Source organism: Parasteatoda tepidariorum, chromosome 4 (assembly GCF_982258835.1).
Source record: "Parasteatoda tepidariorum strain Cologne lab strain chromosome 4, Ptep-v5.0, whole genome shotgun sequence".
Lineage (NCBI taxonomy): Eukaryota > Metazoa > Arthropoda > Arachnida > Araneae > Theridiidae > Parasteatoda > Parasteatoda tepidariorum.
This window is the reverse complement of record NC_141758.1, coordinates 51,479,084-51,487,453: the sequence shown is the minus strand read 5'-3', so window position 1 is coordinate 51,487,453 and position 8,370 is coordinate 51,479,084. Positions and strand designations below refer to the sequence as shown.

Sequence of the window (8,370 nt, the reverse complement as noted above, 5' to 3'; positions counted from 1 at the left end):
GTAGATACTATTATTTAGTCCTTTCGTAGATACTTTTTTTAATAAATTTATGCTGACTCATTCACTCGTAGAAACTATTATTTAGTCCTTTCGTAGATACTTTTTTTAATAAATTTATGCTGACTCATTCACTCGTAGAAACTATTATTTAGTCCACTAGTAGATACTTTTTTTAATAAATTTTTGCTGACTCATTCACTCGTAGATACTATTATTTAGTCCACTCGTAGATACTTTTTTTAATAAATTTATGCTGACTCATTCACTGGTAGATACTATTATTTAGTCCACTTGTAGATACTTTTTTTAATAAATTTATGCTGACTCATTCACTCGTGGATACTATTATTTAGTCCTTTCGTAGATACTTTTTTTAATAAATTTATGCTGACTCATTCACTCGTAGATACTATTATTTAGTCCTTTCGTAGATACTTTCTTTAATAAATTTATGCTTACTCACTCGTAAATACTATTATTTACTCCACTTGTAGATACCTTATTCTAATAAATTCATGCTTACTCACTCACTCGTAGATACTATTATTTAGTCCTTTCGTAGATACTTTTTTTAATAAATTTATGCTGACTCATTCACTCGTAGATACTATTATTTAGTCCTTTCGTAGATACTTTTTTTAATAAATTTATGCTGACTCATTCACTCGTAGATACTATTATTTAGTCCTTTCGTAGATACTTTTTTTTAATAAATTTATACTGATTCACTCACTCGTAGATACTATTATTTAGTCCTTTCGCAGATATTTTTTTTAATAAATTTATGCTGACTCATTCACTCGTAGAAACTATTATTTAGTCCTTACGTAGATACTTTTTTTAATAAATTTATGCTCACTCACTCGTAGATGCTATTATTTAGTCCTTTCGTAGATACTTTTTTTCAATAAATTCATGCTTACTCACTCACTCGTAGATACTATTATTTAGTCCAGTAGTAGATACATTTTTTAATAAATTTATACTGATTCACTCACTCGTAGATACTATTATTTAGTCCTTTCGTAGATACTTTTTTTAATAAATTTATGCTTACTCACTAGTAAATACTATTATTTACTCCACTCGTAGATACCTTATTCTAATAAATTTATGCTGACTCATTCACTCGTAGAAACTATTATTTAGTCCACTAGTAGATACTTTTTTTAATAAATTTATGCTGACTCATTCACTCGTAGATACTATTATTTAGTCCATTCGTAGATACTTTTTTTAATAAATTTATGCTGACTCATTCACTCGTAGATACTATTATTTAGTCCCTTCGTAGATACTTTTTTTAATAAATTTATGCTGACTCATTCACTCGTAGATACTATTATTTAGTCCTTTCGTAGATACTTTTTTTAATAAATTTATGCTTACTCACTCGTAAATACTATTATTTACTCCACTCGTAGATACCTTATTCTAATAAATTCATGCTTACTCACTCACTCGTAGATACTATTATTTAGTCCTTTCGTAGATACTTTTTTTAATAAATTTATGCTGACTCATTCACTCGTAGATACTATTATTTAGTCCTTTCGTAGATACTTTTTTTAATAAATTTATGCTTACTCACTCGTAAATACTATTATTTACTCCACTCGTAGATACCTTATTCTAATAAATTCATGCTTACTCACTCACTCGTAGATACTATTATTTAGTCCACTAGTAGATAATTTTTTTAATAAATTTATGCTGACTCATTCACTCGTAGAAACTATTATTTAGTCCACTAGTAGATACTTTTTTTAATAAATTTATGCTGACTCATTCACTCGTAGATACTATTATTTAGTCCCTTCGTAGATACTTTTTTTAATAAATTTATGCTGACTCATTCACTCATAGATACTATTATTTAGTCCTTTCGAAGATACTTTTTTTAATAAATTTATGCTTACTTACTCGTAAATACTATTATTTACTCCACTCGTAGATACCTTATTCTAATAAATTCATGCTTACTCACTCACTCGTAGATACTATTATTTAGTCCACTAGTAGATAATTTTTATAATAAATTTATGCTGACTCATTCACTCGTAGATACTATTATTTAGTCCTTTCGTAGATACTTTTTTTTTATAAATTTATGCTTACTCACTCGTAAATACTATTATTTACTCCACTCGTAGATACCTTATTCTAATAAATTCATGCTTACTCACTCACTCGTAGATACTATTGTTTAGTCCACTAGTAGATAATTTTTTTAATAAATTTATGCTGACTCATTCACTCGTAGAAACTATTATTTAGTCCACTAGTAGATACTTTTTTTTAATAAATTTATGCTGACTCATTCACTCGTAGATACTATTATTTAGTCCACTCGTAGATACTTTTTTTAATAAATTTATGCTGACTCATTCACTCGTAGATACTATTATTTAGTCCTTTCGTAGATACTTTTTTTAATAAATTTATGCTGACTCATTCACTCGTAGATACTATTATTTAGTCCTTTCGTAGATACTTTTTTTAATAAATTTATGCTGACTCATTCACTCGTAGATACTATTATTTAGTCCTTTCGTAGATACTTTTTTTAATAAATTTATGCTTACTCACACGTAAATACTATTATTTACCCCACTCGTAGATACCTTATTCTAATAAATTCATGCCTACTCACTCACTCGTAGATACTATTATTTAGTCCTTTCGTAGATACTTTTTTTAATAAATTTATGCTGACTCATTATTCACTCGTAGATACTATTATTTAGTCCTTTCCCCAAGTAGCACAGGGATATTGTAACAGCTTTAATCTACATCGACCGACATTGTCAATATTGGCGAAAATCGAAATTGTGTGTACGATATTGTACAATTCCCGTCGATTTCACATTAAAAGTCTGTTTGTAAAACTTTTCATTTTGAACTTTATTGTGTCCTTAAATCGAAATTAATCATTGAAAAGTCAAAAAATGACGTCAAATAGTTATTATTCCAAAAAATAAATTTAAAATATAAATTTAGAGATATCCGAACAACACTCGGACAATATTTGATATCAATATTGCAATCGTGTTTTTGTCACGACATCGATTGTTTTCTCTAAATACTGAAATCTACGATATTCCACTCGAAACCGCAACCGTAATCCGTTAAGATGCTGTTTATCATTGTCCGCTATGCCTGCTGTCTATTTATCTTTTGTCTTCTTATATTTAAATCTAATTTCGCCTCATAAGATTTATATCTTAGCTCATAATGTAAGTGAAATGAAAGTGTTTCGATTAAGCGAGCCCGAAAACTCAAACCAGCTGTTGATGAATCTGAATTAATGCACCTTGTTGAAGTGAGCGAATTCTCTGATCTTGGCAGGTATGTGCTGTTTTTAATATATATAATTATTTATTGCAAGAATTACATCGATTTCCTCTTTTTTCATGTCCAGGCTGCTTAACTATTTAATTATATCACATTATTCAATTCTCATATTCGCAAACAGTGACGTAATTTTATAGTATGTTTGGAGGTGTTAAGCCTTCTGACATGCTTATGTTTATATTTTTTCCACACCTGCAACTTGTACGTTCGATGAAAAATATTTTTTTCTAAACTAATTAAAAATTTAAGAGCTAAGCGAGCTAACAAATAGATCATATTTGCATATTTTTTAATTATTAATTTGTCATGGTAGATTGAAATGTTTTTTTTTTTTTCGAAATTTTAAATTGAAGATTTAGTATGTCTACTGGATTGATTTAATATGTCTACTGAAGATTTTATAAGATCTCTAATGTTACTGATAGTAAGAAGTTTTTTTTGCGCAACCGTACAAGTTTGTAGTTATATATATATATATGTTTAATTATTATTTAATATTATGTTTAATGTAGTATTTAATTAATATATAATGTTTAAATTACAAAGCAAAAGAATTGAATCATGAAAATTTTATATATCTACATCTTACTTACCGAACCGAATAGCTCATTAATCAATTAATGAATAATTTCGGAAGGGTTTTTGATATGTATATATATATTTGCCAGAATTACGCCAATTTCCTATTGTTTCTAGTCCAAGTTTGTTAACTATTAAATTATATCACATTATTCAATTCTGATATTCCCAAAGACCTTGTTTAGGTACTTTTATTATTTGTTTACTTTAATTGATTCTGTGCACTATTACAATTTGTCTGCAAGACTTGAAATATGATGAAAATTACCTTTATTTATTTTTTGACAGAAATTTACCCGTTATATTTGAGTTACGCATTTAAATAATAACTTTTTGACATGCTCAATATACGCCGATAGTATCGTAAATTGATGTATTTTTTCTGTTTTATTTCCGTCAGTTATTGATGTTGATTTTCACATGGATTTTAAATATCCTGATAAACAACCTGTAAAATTGGAATCTTGTATTTGGGATATCGTAAATTGATGTATTTTTTCTGTTTTATTTCCGTCAGTTATTGATGTTGATTTTCACATGGATTTTAAATATCCTGATAAACAACCTGTAAAATTGGAATCTTGTATTTGGGTACTTACTTTTTAAGTCAATAATTCTGTCGGAATTTTATCAGTTATTGCTACTGATTTCTCCATAGTTTGTCTGATATTTTTATACAACAGCCTAATCCAGAAACGAAACACTCATTTGAGGCAACCGATCCGTGTGAATTTGTTGTCAATCTTTTTTTATTTTCGCCAAGTACTACTGCGGATTTAATGATTTGCAATTTTTTTATGTGATGATTAGTTACAAAAGAAGAAGGAAATAATTTCTGTTTTCCCCCACCTCCCAGCAAAATGCGAAAATGTTACATGTAATGTTATTAAAAAAAATTACACGTCAATTTAAAGAAAGTAATATATAGGTATTTTTATTTTATAAACACGGCACTTTTGTTATTTTAAATTAGTAACATACATGTTTATTATTATGAAAAGTATCTTGCAGAAAGATATTAGTGCTAGAGAGTTTTGTCGCAGATAGCTCGAAAAAATTCTGCCTCAAGGATTCAGAGTATAACAGCTTTGGTTATACCTATCATTTCAATTAATGTTATTATAATGCTTTTTTAAATTTATTGTTGTGTTTTTGTCGGAGATAATAGTAACTTCGGTAAGTCATGACAACTTCTTGGAATTATTGATGGAAAGTCAGGGATTTGAAAATCTAAAATGTCGCAGATACCCTGTACATATCAAAATGAAAAGCAATCCATAGCTGAATGTGTCCCAACTTTGCAACATATTTTAACTTATGTGATTCTTAAGTCAAATATGACTGTGATAAGTGTTTTGATGGTATGGGTATTTCTCCGCACACTATTTATACATAGAATTCTTGATAATTGAATTCGTTTTCATACAGTCTGATATTGCAATGTTTAATATGTTTATGTGAAGGCCATTGCTTTGGAAGCTTCTCATATACAAAGTAAAGAACTAATGCAAGAACTTTTTTAGAGAATAAAGTGACTGAAATAAGAAATAATATATTATGAAAATGAAAAATTTAGATAATTCCTTACTTCAGCAATCCTATGCCCGTTTTACTTGTATGGTCTTAATTGATGATAAAATATGAGGTACATTTTGTAATGGTTATTAAAACATTATATATGTATCTTTTTTTTCTTTCAGATATGTTATTTTGAAACCATCTGTAAAGGCTACCTATGCTCTTTTACTTCAGCACCATCTTGGAATTGGCGATGACGTATTGTAAATTAGAATGAAAAGGGAAACAGTGTTTTGAAAGCCTCTCAGCTGTTACAAACACCATCTTGGGTAATTTTATAGACATAGAATTTTAAAATTTGTAATAAGACTTTACTTTTTCATGAGTCATTATCTTGCACTAAAATGGATCAGTTATTCCTTAAATTAATTACCCTGGTCCTTCCTGTTTTATTTTGTTTAGTTTGTATTCTAAACTCTAATACTTTTACATTTTACAGCATTGTATGTTTCAAAGGTTAGCCACTCTTAAAGTTTTGTAATGTTTTTCATGGCGTCTTTTCTCAACTACTAGCTATCAGGGTTTGTTGATTTAAATCAGCTTGATTCAAATCATGATTTAATACATGATTTAAATCAAATGATTTTTTTTAAAATCATTGATTTTGAAAGTTAAAAAACAGTGTTTTAAATTATTGATACTTTTATTGTTTTCTTTTCTTAGTTTTAAAATTTATTTTAAATAAATTGCTGCATTAATTAATTTTAGTTATTGAAATTACTTTCTTTCTTGGTGTATGTTAAATTTCAACACATTTGAAATTACATTTTTAAAAATCTTTTTGATTCTTGAGATTGATTGGATAGCATTAAATGTGTACAGATTAAAGTACACATTTAATGCTGTCTTAATATAGACTTGCATAGCTGTAGAAAATAATTAATAAACATGAATTTTTTAAAAAAAAGAATGCAAATGTTAATTAAAATTCTACCTTTTGATTGAAAAAGCATGGAATTAAAATCTACATTATATTTTATTGGTGGAAAATGTCTATTTCTAAAGCTTGAGGTTATATTAGAAGGGAAAAAAAGGGAGCTGATGAATTCAGATGTTTTTTCCTGATATAGTGTCATTCTTCCCTTTTAAAGTCTATTTGAAGTAGTAGAGTTATTAACTGGTATTTTTTTCCTCATAATATGTTTATAGTATCTTTGACATTATCAGATTTTCTATAAAGAAATTTTGTGAAAAAAAATTCCAATGAGTACATATTTTTAAAAAAAAATTTTTTTAGCTTAACTTATCTATTTTGATATAAGATTAAAAATGAATATTTTAATATAAAAATGATTAAATATTTATTTATTTATTGATGAATCTATCATATTAAAAATCAAGAGAAAAAAATCTCACTTTTTAAATAAAATTATGGTTTGCTAATTGAAACTTTGTTTTAATGGTTAAAGAACAGGGATCTGTGTCCAAGCCAAATTTATTACCACTTAGCGGTACCTTTACAAAATACTTCACTATATCTGAATCAGCACTGTGGTAAGCACATGTTAGATGTGGAACCCGGATCACCTCATCGAAAGGTTACCAAATAATTTTTAAAAATTATTCAAAGAAAAACTTTTTTCCATCTATTATATTATAAAATATAATATTTTCCATATGTTATAAACTTACTCGTAAAGGGTCGTAAGGTTCTTACTGTAAACTTACTCATATACCATATGTTATAAACTTACTGAAAACATAAAGACTGCTCTGATTCTATACAAAAGAATTGTCAACCTAGGGATTAGCATAAACGCTGCTAGTAGTACTTGCGTTATGCTTATGTCCACTTTAGTTCATGTAATGTTTTCAATATAACTATTTGTCTTTTAATTTAAAAATATTAAAATTAACCCCAGTTCATGTCATGTCTTATTTTTTTTCAGCTGCTACCTTCAGACTGTTTGAAGAAACTAGCTGACTAGAAAAAGCTGAAAAATTTGGTGAAGTTCTTGCCACCGCCAACGACCGGGAAGGCAGGAAGACTAAGTTTGTCTCAACTGACAGTTTTGTTTTAGAAACAATTGATTGTATTAAAGAATATAATAAATTATAGAAATTAGTATATTATTCTTTACTGTTTTATAAAAATTATATTTCATTTACAGATTTGACAACCGTAGAGAATAGATAATAAGATAACCGAATAGATATTTTGGCAACACTTTATTGGACAAAGGCTATAAGTAAATTAAATCGCAGCTTATTCTGCCATGCTTACCCTTTTTTAAATCAGAAATCTGAGGAAGTGACTCCTGTTATTTTATTATGACAATATAAGTGTAAATATTGCTTTTTTTTTTCTTTTTAATCAGTTTTCTTAAAATCAAACCTGAGGCTTTGAAGATAAGGAATTTTGTTTTCCATACATACTATTTAAGTAAAATACAGATTATATAGTACTAAAACGTCACAGCAAAAAAGTTTATCGTTTTAAATTAAACATATTGTAATTTTAATCTACATAGTAAAATATAGATGCTGTGAAAATTATTGCACAAATCACTTAAAATATTAAAATTATTTCTCAGTATAAATGGCTGCTTGTACCCTGAAAAAGAGAAGAAATATCTTAACAAAACTATTTACTTTCTAGCTTATTTTCTAGAATATTAGTAAAATATACCTGCCTACCCAAACTTATTAAATATTAATAACTAAGCTGCAGACTTTAAAATTCTATAAGTTTTGGTAATGTCATATAATTTAATTTTAAACAAGCTAGAATGGTTTTGTTATCAGCTTTTTCCAGGTTACAAACAGGCATGAATATTTTCAAAAGCTAATTTTTACTTTCCCAAATAACGTAATTTTGGCGATTGTCGGCATTCCACAGCATTCGTTTTTTGAATATCG

The 8,370-nt window shown here is 27.5% G+C and overlaps 1 long non-coding RNA gene across 1 annotated transcript; it reads left to right on the top strand.

Annotated features, from left to right (window-relative positions):
* Positions 1 to 3,123: 3,123 nt before the first annotated feature.
* On the top strand, positions 3,124 to 7,579 carry LOC147810956 (uncharacterized). Its single transcript, XR_015433058.1, has 3 exons — positions 3,124 to 3,348; positions 5,634 to 5,780; positions 7,401 to 7,579. It is a non-coding gene; the product is annotated as an uncharacterized LOC147810956 (long non-coding RNA).
* The last annotated feature ends 791 nt before the right edge of the window (positions 7,580 to 8,370 follow it).